Source organism: Pongo pygmaeus, chromosome 16 (assembly GCF_028885625.2).
Source record: "Pongo pygmaeus isolate AG05252 chromosome 16, NHGRI_mPonPyg2-v2.0_pri, whole genome shotgun sequence".
NCBI classification, from domain to species: domain Eukaryota; kingdom Metazoa; phylum Chordata; class Mammalia; order Primates; family Hominidae; genus Pongo; species Pongo pygmaeus.
Window position 1 is genome coordinate 103,159,654 of NC_072389.2, and position 18,835 is coordinate 103,178,488.

Consider the following 18,835-nt stretch of genomic DNA (forward strand, 5'->3'; position numbering starts at 1 on the left):
ACTATTCAAGGATTTAACAGGGAGTTCTGGAAAATAACCAAATCATTCTTAATAAAGTAGCCACATATCTTCTTATAATTTTTTTAAATTACAATTTTAAAGGGTTTCAGGAGTTTATCATATACAGGAAAATAACAAAAAGGAGAAGGTAGAAAAGGGACATATAGTGAAGCAGTTTCTATATTTAATGGATTTAAATTAGTATTATTTTGAAGTAGGTTTAGAGGAATATTATGCCTGCAGCAACTACAAAAAAAGAACCCTCAAAATAATATATTAAGAAATAACAGAAGTAAAGCCATATTTATGTAACCTAAAACAAAACAGTAAGAGAGGAATAAAAAAATAAAAAAGGAAGCATTCAAATGGAAAGCAAATTGGCAAATAAAATTTTAACCATATAAAAATGATAATAGATGTAAAGACTCTTTAGTGAAAAACCAGACTGCCAGATTAGATTTTTTTTAAAACCTGATTCTATAATTTCTACCAAAAACACTTTGCATTCAAAGACATAGATTGACTGAATTTTTTTTAATGGCTAAATATGTAGGGGGCAATTTGTAGAGGGAAATTTAAGTACATCAGAAATACATAACAACTATAATGTGTATACACATATAGCAAGAGAATCCCAAACACATGAAACAACAAACTAGCAAATTGAAATGATATATCAACCGTTCCACAATAACTGCTGAAAGAATTCAGTGAATTACTTTCAATGATTAATAAGAAAGATAGAAATTCAGCAAGTTTAAAGACTTGAACAGGACTATAAAACAATTTGACCTAATTGTCATATATAAACCCTTTCGTGTAACTACTAAAGATAGATGTTATTTTCAGGCACATATGGGGAATTCGCCAAGATAGAGCATATTCTGGGTCAGAAAATAAGCTTCAAAACATTTTAAAAGTATTTTTGTCCTATAAATATGTTATCTTACCACAATGGCATTAGAGATAATCAACAAACAGAAATCTTAGAAATAGCTGCTTTTTCAAATATTTGGAAATTTAACAACATACTTTTAAATAACCCAGAAGGGAATTTTAGGAAAATACTGAAATTAACAAAAACGAAAGTACTGTCTAGCAGAATTTATGGGGTTCAGTTAAGCAATGGTTAGAGGGACATTTATAGCAAAAAACAACTAAACAAAATCAGAAAGTTCTAAAATCAATGATTTAAGCTTCCACCTTAAGAAACTAATACAACAAGTGGAAATGGAACCAAACAAAACTAGAAGAAAGAAAATATTAAACATTAGAAGGATAATAAAAGAAATGAACAGGAAAGTGGTAACAATAATGAAAGAAACCAAAAGTTGCTTTTTTGAGATCAAAAATAAAATTGAGTCACCCTTAGCTACACTGACAAAAAGTAAACAAAAGGAACACATTACCAATATCAGGAATAAAAAAGGAACGTTATTAACAAATACAAAGAAATTAAAAGAATTAAGTATAATATTGTGCAAAACTATATGCCATAAAATTAGATAATTTACATAAAATAAAACTTAGACATAAATTATCAAAACTGATTCAAAAGGAAATAGAAAACCCGAGTTAACTATAATAAGACATTACCATAGTAATTAAAAATTTTTCCATAAAAGAAGCCAGGCCTATAAGCCTTCACTGGTGTGATCTATCAAATATTTAAAGTAGAGATAATAAAAATCCTTCATAAACTCTTTCAAAAAATAGAGGAAGGGGCACTTCCCAACTCATTCTATAAAACCCGTACTACTCTATCACCAACACCAGAGAAAGGCATCATAAGAAAATAAAACTTCACGCCAATATTTATCATGAATATAAATATAAACATTCTTAATAAATTTTTGGCCAACTGAATTCAGCAACAGCTAAAAATATTGTATGTCATTATTATATGGCATTTCTATAATATTAATAAAGAAAAAAAATTAACCTGATCATTTTGTAGATACAGAAAAACTTTTTGAGAAAATGCAATACCTAACAATGATAATAAGTCTCAAGAAACTACAAATAGAAAGAATTTTCTTCAACCTGATATAAACAATCTATAAGAACTTATAGTTTATATCAAACTTAATTGTGAAAGACTAAATGCTTCTTCCTAAAAATGGGTACAAGGCAAGGATGCCCACTCTCACACTTCTATTCAACAAAGTTGAATAGAATGGATGTTCTACACACTGCTATGAGAAAAATAAAATTACTGAAAAGAAGGCAGACTTGTAAGAAGGAAGCAAAACTGTCTTTTTATAAATGACATGATTCTGTATTTAGAAAATCCTGAGGAATACACAATTCAATTAGTAGAGCTAATGAATGAGTTTAACAAAGCTAAAAGATACCAAAAAGTCATTGAACTTTTATATACTAGCAATGAACAATTTGAAATTTTGAAATTGAAATGTAAAATTTGAATTTGAAATAGAAAAGTAAAAAATTTCAGGCTGGGCACTGTGGTTCACACCCGTCATCTCAACACTGGGAGGCCAAGGCAAGAGAATTACTTGAGGCCAGGAGTTTGAGACTAGCCTGAGCAGCATACTGAGACGTCATCTCTACAAAAAATAAAAAAAATTAGTGAGGCTTGGTTGTTTGCACCTGTAGTCCCTGCTACGCAAGAGGCTGAGGTGGGAGGATCACTTGAGCCTGGGAGGTAGAGGCTGCAGTGAGCTGGGATTGTGCTACTGCACTCCAGCCTGGGTGACAGAGTGAGACCGTCACACACACACACACACACACACACAGAGAGAGAGAGAGAGAGAGAGAGTAAAATATTTGTATCTTCAATGGGATAAAAAAGTTAAGTACTTAGGAATAAACTTAGCAAAATAATGCATCATTGCTTAGAGAGATTGAAGAGGATCAAAATAAATGGAGAGATACTTTATGTTCATTGATAGAAGAGTAAATAGTGGTTGAATGGTAATCCTTTCTAAATACTTCTATGAATTCACAATCACTATCAAAATTTTAGGAGAATTTTTTTTGGCAGAAATTCTTAATCTGATCCTAAAGTTTATATGAGAGCTCAAAAAACTTGAAAAAGAAGAAAATGTGGAAGGGCAGATACCATCTGGTTTTGAAACTTACCGTGGAGCTACAATTAAAAAATCAAGAGAGTGTAGTTTTGGCAGAAAAATGGCAATATGGAAAAATGGAAAACAATTGAGAGACCAGAAATTAACATTTATGTTTATAGTCAACTGCTTTTGGAAATAAAAATGCTATGACAGTTCATCGGTGAGAGGATAGTTTTTTTACTAAGTAGTGCCAGAATAAATACCTCAATAATTGGAAGTAAAAATACTTTCTACCTAGAGCTCTGGATCCTTGAGCATATGCTTCCTAAACTAATTAATGGCATAAGTCTACTGCATTGCCACTGTGCACCAAAATATATCACAAATTGATCAATGATTGAAGCAAAAATGAATGAATCATAAAAACACTAGAAGAAAACATTGAAGAGATTTTTTTTTATAAATATAGCCATCTGGGCAAGCATCATAATCCAGAATAAATTAGTCTATAATTAATGGTTGTAGAATTGTAGAACAAATAAGTCAAGAATGTACATGTGAAAGTACTTAACTAAACATGGAGAAACTACATTACCTATATAAAGTGCAGAAGAACTTAGTTATGACTCAAAATCCAGAAGCCATAAAATAGATTGATAAATTTGGTTATGTAGAAAGTATAAGTCTTCTGCATGGCAGGATGTAATTTCATTTCATAGACAAAAAAAAAAAAGCCAACCTTCTATAATATTACTTCAGACTGATAAGATAAACATCCACAACCCAATAATAAACTATCAAAGATACGAAATAAGTAAATAAAAAGAAAGACATACAAAGGACCCTTAAACCTATTTAAAAGTATTCAATCTTCTCATAAGAAGAGAAATACTCGTTTCTTCTATATGAAATACAGGAGCCAGCAACTCTAAGGCTTTAGGTAGCAGAAACTAATGAAGAAGTTCTCTAGGGCTTCACTGTCAAAATGTTTCTTTTCAATGTACTCCAGTTACTTTCTAAAAGTCATAGAAACTCGCTAAAAAAGCAGTTTGACTCCCCTCATTTAGAGGATGGGTCAACAGGTGCAGCAGACCACCATGGCACACGTATACTTATGTAACAAACCCACATGTTCTGCACATGCATCCCATTTATTTTTTTAGAAGAAATAAGGAAAAATAAAAATTAAAAGAAAAAAGAAAAAGAAGAAGAAAAAAAAGCAGTTTGACAATATGTACTAGAATCTTAACAATTTTTATATGTCACCCAGCCATCTCATTTCAGAGAATCTACCCTAAAGAATAATAATTAGACTTACATACCAGGATACGTGTGAGAAGGATGTTTATTAACAATGAGCCTGACTGGATTTGACTTAGATCAAGTGCCACTTCTTGGCCAAGGGAGTGCAGAGAATCTCGTGGAGACAGAATGCAGGAGAGAAGATTTGTCTATTTATTTAACAGATAATTTGTAGGGCTTATTATGTGTCAGGCACTGTTCTAATTGCTTTTGTGATTAATTGCTCAGTTCATCCTCATAATATCCCCATTTTACAGATGATTAGCAGTATGCACAGAGATGTTAAGTAACTTGTCCAAGATCTCACAGAGTTGAGATTCAAACATGACAGTGTAGTTTGAAAGTCCATGCATTCAATAATGGTCCCAAAGAGAATCAAGATGCTATTTTCAGAAGAAGGGAACAATTTGTGTTCAGGCAAAACCACAGCATCCATTACTGTCAGTAGTGTCTGCTACCCAGAGCAGACACTCTCTCAAGTATTCCCATAAGACACATGGGCTACACTGATGGTAGCACGTGGAGCACAGCTTTATAGCTGACTTGAATGTGTCTGTCTGCTCTGAAAGACCCTACGGCACAATGTATCTGGGGCTCACTGGAAACTTAATAAGCACTGTTGAAAAATATCGAAGAGATTTAGGAGGAAAGCATTCCTCCTTGATTTTCACCTCAAAGTTTGTGGAGACAGGGTCCTTGGATGAAAAGGGAAATCTATGAAAAAATATGGTTCGAATAACATTCAAGGCTTCAAACTTGGGTTTTGTTAATTTCTATTGCATTATTATTCTAATACCAGGCTGACAAGAACAAAACTGGGAACTGATCTCAGAGTGTATTAGTAGCACAGACTAAGGCATTTTAATGTTGGAAGTACTTGCTTAAAAGTCAAAATAGCAAAAAATGTGATAAGAATTTGATAGACATTAATAAATTATTAAAACATTGATTCAAGAACTATCCATGAGGACCTAGTATGAGTCAGCGACAATGGTAGGCTCTGTGCACCATTCTAAGAGCCATATTGCTTTCTGTAATTTGATCACTTGAAAAAAAGCAGTCATATGTGGTAATACTTGTTGATTTAACCATTCTAGTCAAATAGCTTGCCATCTATTTTGTAAAGAAATGTGGTAAATTTTTGTTGCTTGACTTTCATATGAATTAGTTCCATTAAAAACAGTTAAACCAGTGGCCTGGGTGTACTGTATCAATATCTATTTCATTTACATACAAATGCTCTGAGTACTAAAGCTAACTCTTGTGCTGCAGTGAGCATCTGGTGGTTATTATGTAGGTGTAAATAATTAGAGAGTCACACACCAGATTTGATTCATGTTAGTTGACAATTGGTATGATTCTGACATTAAAGCAAGCATTTTGTGTGTCTGAGCTCTCAGTAAATGAATCATCTAGTCATTTTCCTTTTATTTTGGGAATACACAGGATACATAAATGTTATACCAACTTTTCTATTCATAAGAGATATGAAAAAGTGTGTAAACTTTAGAAATTAGAAAAACATTTAACCAAGGAAGCAAAAAATATTGTATCGTTCTATTAATACGTGGAATTCTGTATCCCATTTCCTAGGGTATTACATGTTTAAAAAATAATTGACATAATAGTCATTGTCCTCACATTTTTCATTGTTAATCATCATCACTCACATAATTATTTTGTTATATATTTGGTTATTGTTTTCTAAGATAGATTCCTTGAAATGAGATTGCCAGGAAAAAGGATATAGCATCTTTTTAGATGTTGTAGCATATTGTCAAACTGATTTTTAGAGTTTCTGTTACTCTTAAAGTGTAACTGAAGAGAATAGAAGTGTTCCAGTTTATAGCATTACACTGACTCTCATTGCCCCCTTTTAAATCATTACTATGCTTAACTCAATAAAGAAAAAAATGAAAGCTGCTTGTTTTAATTTTCATACTTTTTTTTTGAGAGAGAGAGAGTCTCACTATGCTGCCAGGTTGGAGTGCAGTAGTGGTGCAATCATAGCTCACTGCAACCCGGGACTCCCAGCCTCAAGTCATCCTCCCACTTCAGCTACCCAGCTAGTACCCACCACTGCACCCAGCTCTTTTTTAAAAAAATTTTTATAGAGGTGGGGTCTTGCTATGAGTTGCCCAGGCTGGACTCAAACTCCTGACCTCAGGAGATCTTCCTGCCTCAGTGTTCCAAGTTGCATCTGGCTATTTACAGGCTTTCAAAGTGTTTGTTGTATCTCTACCTTGTGCCATCATTGTGCTAGATACACTCACATTACAAATGTTGTCAAAAATGCTCACATCATAAAGAGGAGAATTAATATGTGAAATCTGAAGGCAGAGAACAAGAATAAGAGATTCACCAAGTAAAACAAAAAACATGGGGTTTGAAATAATGGAATATGTATTATTATCTTAAGCATCAGGAGTGTTCAATGCACTCAGCAAAAACTTAAGATATCAAACAAAAACATTAACCTAAAGGCTAGTTCATGGTTTTTATTTAATTTTGATTTTTATATATTTGCCACATGAGTTTTTCCCCAAATAGGTTACTGAGATACATAGCCACAGGATGTACCTGCCTAAATGCCTTGCAAAACATAGTCATTTAATATTATTCTGTGGTTCTTGCAGCATTCATCATACTGAGCCTTATGATGCAACTGGAAGAGTTAGGACCCAAAACTCTACCTTTCCATTTTACCTACTGTGTTTGTTTCCCATCACTGCTGTAACAAATCACCACACACAGTGACGTAAAGCAATGAATATTGTTAGCCTACAATTCTGGAAGTCAGAAGTCAGCAATGAGTTTCACTAGGTATAAAGAATTCCAGGTGATGTTCTGCAAACCTGAGTTCCTTCTAGAGGCTCTAGGGAAAAGATCTATTTCCTTACCTTTTCCAACTTCTAGGGGCTGCTTGTGTTCCTTGCCTCCTGGCCATTCTCTCCAAAGACAGCAGCATCTTCAAATCTCTCTTTGATTCTGCTTCCATTATCAAATCTTCTCTAACTCTTCTAAGGAAACTTTTGATCACATTGGGCCCACCAGACAATCCAGAATCATTCATCTCAATGGCCTTAACTTACCGACATCTGTAAAGTCCCTTTTGCAATGTAGGGCAACATATTCATGGGTTCCATGGAATAGGACCTGGACATTTTGTTGGCGGGGTGGTCCTCTCTTCTGTTTAAATCACCTGTACTCAAAAAAAATGTAAGGCTTTGTGACAAATGGTATTTAAGATGTGACAAATGCCAGTGTGTTCACTTTGTAAACATTCAATATTGAATGTTGTTATGGCTTATAATATCATCAATATTTATTGTATTTTTTGTGATGAACTTTTTCCCTTCTTCAATCAGTCATTAGTCTCATTTGTCTCATTTTAGACTAAGGTTAGCACTCAAACAAAAACATACTTATTAGCTAATGAGAATAATGAAAGCAGGCTATTTTGTATATTAATAGCTTTGCGTTAGGCATAATGAATTTTATTCCACAGGGCAAAAGGGACTTCACAAATGAAAAAACTGGGAACCAATGTTCACCATATATCCCAGAAATTAGATGGCTAGGATTGGCTATGTACAAGAAAACACACATTTTAATTATCTCATTTTCCCCTCCTATTGTGTGACTTTCATAATAGAAACATGGCATAATGGAGGTAGCCCAGGGCTTTGGAATTAGACCAACCAGAGTTCAAATTCTGGTTGTTCTACCTATCAGATATTTGCATTAAGGTAATTTTAAAAATGTTTCTCAGCTTTTGCAAAATGGTTATTATAACATTCACCACACTGAGATAAAGATTAAGTAAAATAATGTATGAAGATGACTTTACATAAATAAACTGTTAATTTGCTTTGCTCTATTGTCTTTGCTTTTAAAATAGTTGTATTGCGTCTACTTATATAGATTTGTCTTCATGCTTATAGCTAAAATAGTTGAAAATATTTTATTCTATGAATTGAAAAAGTAAAGACTACTGGCTTTTATCTTTCCCTAAAATGTAAGTTTCCTGCATTTTAGGAAAATAAATATGGCACCAAATTTGTCTGCAGTCACAGAGATTACATTCCTCGAATGTTAATATCTACCTATCTATATCCTATTTGCCGTCAGGTTCTTTTGAGGGATAATGATTTGTTTTAGATTATATTCTCAATAAGTGACGAAATTTATAGACTCTCCTTCATAGTCACTCAGCAATGAAATAGAGCAAACAATCATTAATAAATGATGGACGTTCTACATAAGATTCTGTGTTCTAGGTATGTATGCAAAAGATGATCTTACTCTTGAGAGCCACTAGAACTCTTTGAAGAAAAAAAAATGCTATTTGCTATAGGGAAATCTTTCTGGAAAATAATAATTTCACCTTTGAGTCAGCTTCCCTGGACCCTTGCGTCATGCATCTTCAGCCAAGGTCAGTCCATTATGAAAATCCACTCTCCCTTCCCCGTGAAAGAACATTTGAGGCATACTTATATTAACTGAATTGTTACATAGGTATTAAAAGTTTATAGTATGTGTTAGCATTTATTTAATTTATTTTTTGTAAGATGTCTTTCCAGGAATATATAACCCTGGTTCATAATATTGTACCCTTTGTATCCAAGATTTGATATATGTGAGTAAACATATAACTATCTATCTGGGGGCAAGTAAATCAAAAACCAAGAATCATCTCAAGTGTTGGAAATCATATGGTATAGAATTCATTACCGTTTGTGACCTGGAATGGGCTTCAAGATATTTGAATAAAAATTAAACTAGTTCTATAATTGGTGGTTTGAAAATTTTTGAAAAAGCCATGGCAGTGAAATAGTTTGGATGTCCCCTCCAAATCTCATGCTTAATTGTAATCCCCAGTGTTGGAGGTGGGGACTGGTGGGAGGTGTTTGGGTCACGAGGGCTTGTTGCTGGCCTCACCATGGTGAGTGAGTTCTCAGGAGATCTGTTTTTTTTTTTTTTTTTTTAAATTGTGCGGCACTTCCCCACAACCCCTCTTGCTCATGCTTTCACCACGTCAAGTTCCTGCTCCTGTTTCATCTTCTGCCATGAGTAAAAGCTTCCTGAGGTCTCCTCAGAAGCAGATGCTGCTACCATGATTTACAGCCTGCAGAACAGTGAGCCAAGTCAGCTTCTTTTCTGATAAATTACCCACACTCAAGTATTTCTTTATAGCAACAGAAGAATGGTTAATATAGAAAATTGGTACCAAGGCATAGGGCTTGAAACTGTGGAAGCAACATTGGAACTGGGTTAAAGGGCAGAGGTTGGAAGACTTTGGAGGGCTCAGAAGAAGACAGGAAGATGACAGGAAGTTCAGAACTTCTTAGAGACTGGTTAAATGGTTGTGACCAAAACATTAATAGTGATATGGACAGTGAAGGCCAAGCTGACCAAGTCTCAGATGGAAATGGCTTTGCTCACTGGAGCAAAGGTCACAAGGATTATCCCTTAGCAAAGAACTTGGCTGCATTCTGTTCATGCCCTAGGTATCTATGGAAGTTTGAAATTAAGAGTGATGATTTAGGTATCTGGTGGAAGGAATTTCTAAGCAGCAAAGCATTTAAGATGTGGTCTATTTGCTTCTAAGAGCCTACACTTAGATGCAGGAGGAAATAAATGACTTAAAGTTGGAACTTATATTTAAAGGGGAAGAAGAGCATAAAGGTTTGGAGAATTTGAAGCCTGGCCATGTGGCAAAGAAATAAAACGCTTTTTCAGGAGAGGAATTCAACCAGGTGGCAGAGTAATCACTTACTAGAGCAATTTGCATAAATAAAAGACAGCCAAGTGATAATATCCATGACAATGGGGAAAAGACCTTATAGGCATTTCTGAGAGATCATTGAGGAAGCCCCTTCTATCACAGGCCCTGAGGTTTGGAAGGAGAAAGTAATTTTGTGAGCCAGGACCAGGACCACACAGTTCTGTGCAGCCTTGGAACACGGCTTCCCACATCCCAGACACTCTGGCTCCAGCTTCAGCTCAAAGGGCCCCAGGTATTTCTCATAACGCCACTTTGGAGAGCACAAGCTGCCTTAAGTTTTGATGACTTTCATGTGCTCTTGAAAGCCTGTGGGTGCACAGAGTGCAAAAGTGAAGGAGGCTTGGCAGCCTCTGCATAGATTTCAGAGGATATGAGAAAGCCTGGGTGCCTGGGAAGAAGCCTACTACAGGGACAGAACCCCTACAGAGAACCTCTACTAGGGCATGACAAGGGGAAATGTAAAATGTGGGGTTGGAGAATCCCCAATGGGGTACTGCCTAGTGGAGCTGTGAGAAGGGGGCCTCCATCCTTCAGACCCCAGAATGGTAGATCCACCAGCAGTTGGCACCCTGTGCCTGAAAAAGCCACATGCACCCAACAGCTATGAGAACAGCCACTGGGGCAGAACCCTGTAAATCCACAAGGGCAGAGCTTCCCCAGGTCTTGGGAGCCCACTCCTTGCACCAGTGTGCCCTGGAGGTGGAACATGGAGTCAAAGGAGATTATTTTAGAAGTTTAAAATGTAATGACAGCCATGCTGAGTTTCAAACTTGCATGGAGCCTGTAGCTCCTTTCTTTTGGCCAATTCCTCACTTTTAGAATGGGGATGTTTACCCAGCACCTATACCCCCATTATATCTTGGAAGTAAATAACTTGCCTTTGATTTTACAGGCTCATAGGTGGAAGAAACTCATCTCCAGATGAGACTTCAGACTTGGACATGGGACTTTTGAATTAATTCTGAAATGAGTTAAGACTTTGGGGAACCATTGAGAAGGAATAATTATATTCTGAACTGTGAGAACCATTTGTGGGGCCAGGGGCAGAATGATATAGTTTGTATGTTCTCTCCAAACCTCATGTTGAATAATAATCCCCAGTGTTGGATGTGGGGCCTAGTGAGAGGTGTTTGGGTAATAGGGGCAGATTCCTCATGACTTGATGCCGTTGTCACCATAGTGAGTGCGTTTTCATGAGATCTGGTCATTTAAAATGTGTAGCACCTCCCTCCCCTTCTTGCTCCTGTTTTTTCCATGTGAAGATGCCTGCCCCAGCTTTGCCATCCACCATGAGTAAAAGCTTCCCAAGTCCTCCCCAGAAGCAGATGCTGGCGCTATGCTTCTGGTACAGCCTGAAAAACCTTGAGCCAGTTAAACCTCAGGTAAGTCTTTATAGCAATGCAAGAATTGCCTAATATAGACGGGAACATACATGTTCCATGTTCTATCCTAAACATGGAAATGCAGGTATGTCATAAAATAAAACAACCAGTTAAAACTGAAGAGATGAAAAGTAACACCTATAAATGCAATTCAACTTTTCCACTTTTTCATTTTGACTTGTCTGAATGAATATTTTTCTTCATCTAATGCATCTAAATGCATCTAATTTGGAATAAATTATCTATATTCCCAATAAATTCCATTTAATTTCATCTGTTTTTAAATTTTGTCAAAAGAAGAAAAACAGAAATCAAGGCCAAGAAAAGAAAAATTACACACTTAATATAATCATCCATTATTAAAACCTAGGTTGCCAGGCAGAATACCATGCCTTAGAGATTACACTGAGAGTAAAAGATGACTTTAGATTTACACTCAATATCTCATTTAAAGTTTGCTCATGTTTAGCTATCCAAATCTGATTCCATAAGATTATTTTTGTCACAAGTAACTATGGTTGCTATCCTCAAAAGATCTGTAAGAAAAGCATTGCATAGAATCAGAGAAAAGTTTGAACAATTTGATAAATTGGAAAGCCAAATCCAACCTAGGAATCTCAGCAACAGTTACTCATGGATGTTCCTTCTGCCTCCCGGAGATGTCTACCTGATACTCAGATCCCTAATACTTCTGGGATCTGATTGGCTCAGATTTAAGTTAGGTGTCTAGGTGTCTACCCAAATTTTCCAGGAGTCCTGCAACAGCAAATGGCTTCTAAAAGCCCACTTTGTTGGTGGAGCTTGGATTATCAGAGCAATTATGTTGGAAAGCAATCCCAGTAGATGTCATCTAATTGGTACCATTTGGACTAGAGGCAATTAGACGGTTTGCATATATTTTAAATTATTATTGTAGACATGAATCTATTACTGTATTTTCCACATTTTGAGTTACTAAAAGGATTATATTCCACAGGCTTTAATAAATAGGTGGATGATGATGATAACTTTAGTGATAATTGATAATTGCTTTAGGTTCCAGATGATATTAAATATAGTATGCCGTCATCAGACATAGAAAAAAATAGAAAGAAACAGAGCAGATGAGAGAAGGAGAGAGAGAGGAAGAGAGATGAAGCAATGGAGACAGAGAGATAGAGAGAAGGAGATAATTTTTCTAAAATTTGTGAATGGGGCCAGGCGCAGTGGCTCATGCCTGTAATCCCAGCACTTCGGGAGATTGAGGCAGGTGGATCACCTGAGGTCATGAGTTCGAGACCAGCCTGGCCAATGTGGTGAAACCCTGTCTCTACTAAAAATACAAAAATTAGCCAGATGTGGTGGTGGGCACCTGTAATCCCAGGTACTTGGGAGGCTGAGGCAGGAGAATCACTTGAACCTGGGAGGTGGAAGTTGCGATGAGCCAAGATCACACCACTGCACTCCAGCCTGAGTGACAAAGCAACACTCCATCTCAAAAAAATAAAATAAAATTTGTTAATGGTTTAAAAATAATTACACCTGGAAGATTATCATGTAAGTTCCAATTAAACTTATTTCTATATAAGCTGAGCTGAGAACTACAAACATTATCAATACATAATAGTAGTTGCCTTTTTGTTGCATGCTAAGGTTCCCCTGTAATATCGGAAGTACTTGAACAGACACATTTTGTGTAGGGACATTAAGGGCTGCCAGTAGTTCCTGGCTCCAAAGGCTTGTTTTAAACCAAGGTCATTAATGAGTCTCCTGCTTAAGGACTGCAACCTATCATTCATATGTGGCATGGTTGTAGAACTTCCTAATCTTTGTAAGAACCAAAGAAGCCTGGAAATGCCCCATTCAGAAAAATATGTTTGAGACTTTGCAAAGCTCCTTTCTCTAATCCTTATGATTTCTTCTTTCACAGTGAGCTCAAGATGTCTTTGTTGAAACAGAACCTCCCAAAGTTACAGTATTGGTTTTGGGGCTCCACACAGAGAACACATCATGGAAGCTATAATTGAGGGAGACAAAGCTGTCAGGAAGGCACCAAGAGAGTTAGAAAGCCCAAGAGTGGAGCATTCTTCACCGTGATTCCACCTGACACTTGGCTGAAAGCATTTTGCACTAATTTGCTTTGTGCCTGTTCAGACAATCTAAAAAGAAAGGATGAGGGGACAACAGGTGTCTATTAAACAGAATAAACAGCCTCTGGCAAATGAATACATTTTACACACTTGTGGCTTTTGGAGAGATGGGGTAGTGATGAGGCGAAGGGGAATGGAGGAGGTGAAGTCAAGGATTAGAGGTCTCTCCAGCAGCCCAGGACTGCCTCTCTCTCTCTGTGGTCACAGGGGTAGGTTTGGTCTACATGGACTTGAAATTCAAGATGCAGCCCTGGCGTATACGGGTTGGGAGGCCAGTGCTGCCTCTGGTGGTCCCCCCAGACCTGCAATTCATATTTTGAATGGGTTTAAAACCTACTTGGCAATTACTTTTATGCTCTAATGAAATCGATTTGAACCACTTTCCTTTGATTATATTTTAAATGTTTACCCCCATATAAATATAACTGCTCTGAGGTGGGAGGGGTTAAGCCTCTCCTATGATTCAATTAAAGACAAAAAAGCCTTGAGCTTTTTGTCCAGATAGCATGCAAGAAACACCAGGGTAAAGACAAAGGGAGCTAAAGAAATACATTCTAGCCTCTGTAATTGGCTCCTATGTTGAACTGTGAAGAGTTGGGACGAAAGCACAGGACAGAGAAGATGGTCTAACAAGAAACACATGGTCTTTTAAAAGTGAAACACAGGATTTTTTCAGGGCAGCCAAGATGGCCGAATAGGAACAGCTCCGGGCTACAGCTCCCAGCGTGAGCAACACAGAAGACGGGTGATTTCTGCATTTCCATCTGAGGTACTGGGTTCATCTCACTAGGGAGTGCCAGACAGTGGACACAGGACAGTGGGTGCAGCACACCGTACGCGAGCCAAAGCAGGGTGCGGCATTGCCTCACTCAGGAAGCGCAAAGGGTCAGGGAGTTCCCTTTCCTAGTCAAAGAAAGGGGAGACAATCAGCACCTGGAAAATCGGGTCACTACCACCCTAATACTGTGCTTTTCAGACGGGCTTAAAAAACAGCGCACCAGGAGATTATATCCCACACCTGGCTCGGAGAGTCCTACGCCCACAGAGTCTCGCTGATTGCTAGCACAGCAGTCTGAGATCAAACTGCAAGGTGGCAGCAAGGCTGGGGGAGGGGCACCCACCATTGCCCAGGCTTGCTTAAGCAAACAAAGCAGCCAGGAAGCTCGAACTGGGTGGAGCCCACCACAGCTCAAGGAAGCCTGCCTGCCTCTGTAGGCTCCACCTCTGGGGGCAGCGCACAGACAAACAAAAAGACAGCAGTAATCTCTGCAGACTTAAATGTCCCTGTCTGACAGCTTTGAAGAGAGCAGTGGTTCTCCCAGCACGCAGCTGGAGATCTGAGAATGGGCAGACTGCCTCCTCAAGTGGGTCACTGACCCCTGACCCCAGAGCAGCCTAATTGGGAGGCACCCCCCAGTAGGGGCAGACTGACACCTCACACGGCCGGGTACTCCTCTGAGACAAAACTTCCAGAGGAATGATCAGACAGCAGCATTCGCGTTTCACTAAAATCCGCTGTTCTGCAGGCACCACTGCTGATACCCAGGCAAACAGGGTCTGGAATGGACCTCTAGCAAACTCCAACAGACCTGCAGCTGAGGGTCCTGTCTGTTAGAAGGAAAACTAACAAACAGAAAGGACATCCACACCAAAAACCCATCTGTACATCACCATCATCAAAGACCAAAAGTAGATAAAACCACAAAGATGGGGAAAAAACAGAGCAGAAAAAGTGGAAACTCAAAAAAGCAGAGCTCCTCTCCTCCTCCAAAGGAACGCAGTTCCTCACCAGCAACAGAACAAAGCTGGACAGACAATGACTTTGACGAGTTGAGAGAAGAAGGCTTCAGACGATCAAACTACTCTGAGCTACAGGAGGAAATTCAAACCAAAGGTAAAGAAGTTAAAATCTTTGAAAAAAATTTAGATGAATGTATAACTAGAATAACCAATAGAGAGAACTGCTTAAAGGAGCTGATGGCGCTGAAAGCCAAGGCTTGAGAACTACGTGAAGAATGCAGAAGCCTCAGGAGCCGATGCGATCAACTGGAAGAAAGGGTATCAGTGATGGAAGATGAAATGAATGAAATGAAGCGAGAAGGGAAATTTAGAGAAAAAAGAATAAAAAGAAACGAACAAAGCTTCCAAGAAATATGGGACTATGTGAAAAGACCAAATCTACGTCTGATTGGTGTACCTGAAAGTGACGGGGAGAATGGAAACAAGTTGGAAAACACTCTGCAGGATATTATCCAGGAGAACTTCCCCAATCTAGCAAGGCAGGCCAACATTCAGATTTAGGAAATACAGAGAATGCCACAAAGATACTCCTCAAGAAGAGCAACTCCAAGACACATAACTGTCAGACTCACCAAAGTTGAAATGAAGGAAAAAATGTTAAGGGCAGCCAGAGAGAAAGGTCGGGTTACTCACAAAGGGAAGCCCGTCAGACTAACAGCGGATCTCTCAGCAGAAACTCTACAAGCCAGATGAGAGTGGGGGCCAATATTCAACATTCTTAAAGAAAATAATTTTCAACCCAGAATTTCATATCCAGCCAAACTAAGCTTCATAAGTGAAGGAGAAATAAAATACTTTACAGACAAGCAAATGCTGAGAGATTTTGTCACCACCAGGCCTGCCCTAAAAGAGCTCCTGAAGGAAGCACTAAACATGGAAAGGAACAACTGGTACTAGCCGCTGCAAAATCATGCCAAAATGTAAAGACCATCAAGACTAGGAAGAAACTGCATCAACTAATGAGCAAAATAACCAGCTAACATCGTAATGACAGGATCAAATTCACACATAACAATATTAACTTTAAATGTAAATGGACTAAATGCTCCAATTAAAAGACACAGACAGGCAAACTGCATAAAGAGTCAAGACCCATCAGTGTGCTGTATTCAGGAAACCCATCTCATGTGCAGAGACACACATAGGCTCAAAATAAAAGGATGGAGGAAGATCTACCAAGCAAATGGAAAACAAAAAAAGGCAGGGGTTGCAATCCTAGTCTCTGATAAAACAGACTGTAAACCAACAAAGATCAAAAGACACAAAGAAGGCCATACATAATGGTAAAGGGATCAATTCAACAAGAAGAGCTAACTATCCTAAATATAGATGCACCCAGTACAGGAGCACCCAGATTCATAAAGCAAGTCCTGAGTGACCTACAAAGAGACTTAGACTCCTACACAATAATAATGGGAGACTTTAAAACCCCACTGTCAACATTAGACAGATCAATGAGACAGAAAGTTAACAAGGATACCCAGGAATTGAACTCAGCTCTGCACCAAGTGGACCTAATAGACTTCTACAGAACTCTCCATCCCAAATCAACAGAACATACATTTTTTCAGCACCACACCACACCTATTCCAAAATTGACCACATAGTTGGAAGTAAAGCTCTCCTCAGCAAATGTAAAAGAACAGAAATTACAACAAACTGTCTCTCAGACCACAGTGCAATCAAACTAGAACTCAGGATTAAGAAACTCACTCAAAACCGCTCAACTACATGGAAACCAAACAACCTGCTCCTAAATGACTACTGGGTACATAACAAAATGAAGGCAGAAATAAAGATGTTCTTTGAAACCAACGAGAACAAAGACACAACATGCCAGAATCTCTGGGACACATTCAAAGCACTGTGTAGAGGGAAATTTATAGCACTAAATGCCCAGAAGAGAAAGCAGGAAAGATCCAAAATTGACACCCTAACATCACAATTAAAAGAACTAGAAAAGCAAGAGCAAACACAGTCAAAAGCTAGCAGAAGGCAAGAAATAACTAAAATCAGAGCAGAACTGAAAGAAATAGAGACACAAGAAACCCTTCAAAAAATTAATGAATCCAAGAGGTGGTTTTTTGAAAGGATCAACAAAATTGATAGACCGCTAGCAAGACTAATAAAGAAAAAAAGAGAGAAGAATCAAATAGACACAATAAAAAATGATAAAGGGGATATCACGACCGATCCCACAGAAATACAAACTACCATCAGAGAATACTACAAACACCTCTACTCAAATAAACTAGAAAATCTAGAAGAAATGGATAAATTCCTTGACACATACACCCTCCCAAGACTAAACCAGGAAGAAGTTGAATCTCTGAATAGACCAATAACAGGCTCTGAAATTGTGGCAATAATCAATAGCTTACCAATCAAAAAGAGTCCAGGACCAGATGGATTCACAGCTGAATTCTACCAGAGGTATAAGAGGAACTGGTACCATTCCTTCTGAAACTATTCCAATCAATGGAAAAAGAGGGAATCCTCCCTAACTCATTTGATGAGGCCAGCATCATCCTGATACTAAAGCCGAGCAGAGACACAACCAAAAAAGAGAATTTTAGACCAATATCCTTGATGAACATTGATGCAAAAATCCTCAATAAAATACTGGCAAACCGAATCCAGCAGCACAACAAAAAGCTTGTCCACCATGATCAAGTGGGCTTCATCCCTGGGATGCAAGGCTGGTTCAATATATGCAAATCAATAAATGTAATCCAGCATATAAACAGAACCAAAGACAAAAACCACATGATTATCTCAATAGATGCAGAAAAGGCCTTCGACAAAATTCAACAACCCTTCATGCTAAAAACTCCCAATAAATTAGGTATTGATGGGATCTATCTCAAAATACTAAGAGCTATCTATGACAGACCCACAGCCAATATCATACTGAATGGGCAAAAACTGGAAGCATTCCCTTTGAAAACTGGCACAAGACAGGGATGCCCTCTCTCACCACTCCTATTCAACATAGTGTTGGAAGTTCTGGCCAGGGCAATTAGGCAGGAGAAGGAAATAAAGGGTATTCCATTAGGAAAAGGGGAAGTCAAATTGTCCCTGTTTGCAGATGACATGATGGTATATCTAGAAAACCCCATTGTCTCAGCCCAAAATCTCCTTAAGCTGATAAGCAACTTCAGCAAAGTCTCAGGATACAAAATCAGTGTACAAAAATCACAAGCATTCTTATACACCAACAACAGACAAACAGAGAGCCAAATCATGAGTGAACTCCCATTCACAATTGCTTCAAAGAGAATAAAATACCTAGGAATCCAACTTACAAGGGATGTGAAGGACCTCTTCAAGGAGAACTACAAACCACTGCTCAAGGAAATAAGAGGATACAAAGAAATGGAAGAACATTCCATGCTCATGGGT

The 18,835-nt window shown here is 37.8% G+C and overlaps 1 long non-coding RNA gene across 1 annotated transcript in view; it reads right to left on the bottom strand.

Annotated features, from left to right (window-relative positions):
• LOC129014494 (uncharacterized) overlaps nucleotides 1-18,835 on the bottom strand; it is a 120,970-nt gene that overhangs the window by 18,184 nt on the left and 83,951 nt on the right. The window contains exon 3 of the long non-coding RNA XR_008494235.2: nucleotides 7,427-7,536. This is a non-coding gene — a long non-coding RNA (uncharacterized LOC129014494). The remainder of the gene's footprint in view (nucleotides 1-7,426; nucleotides 7,537-18,835) is intronic.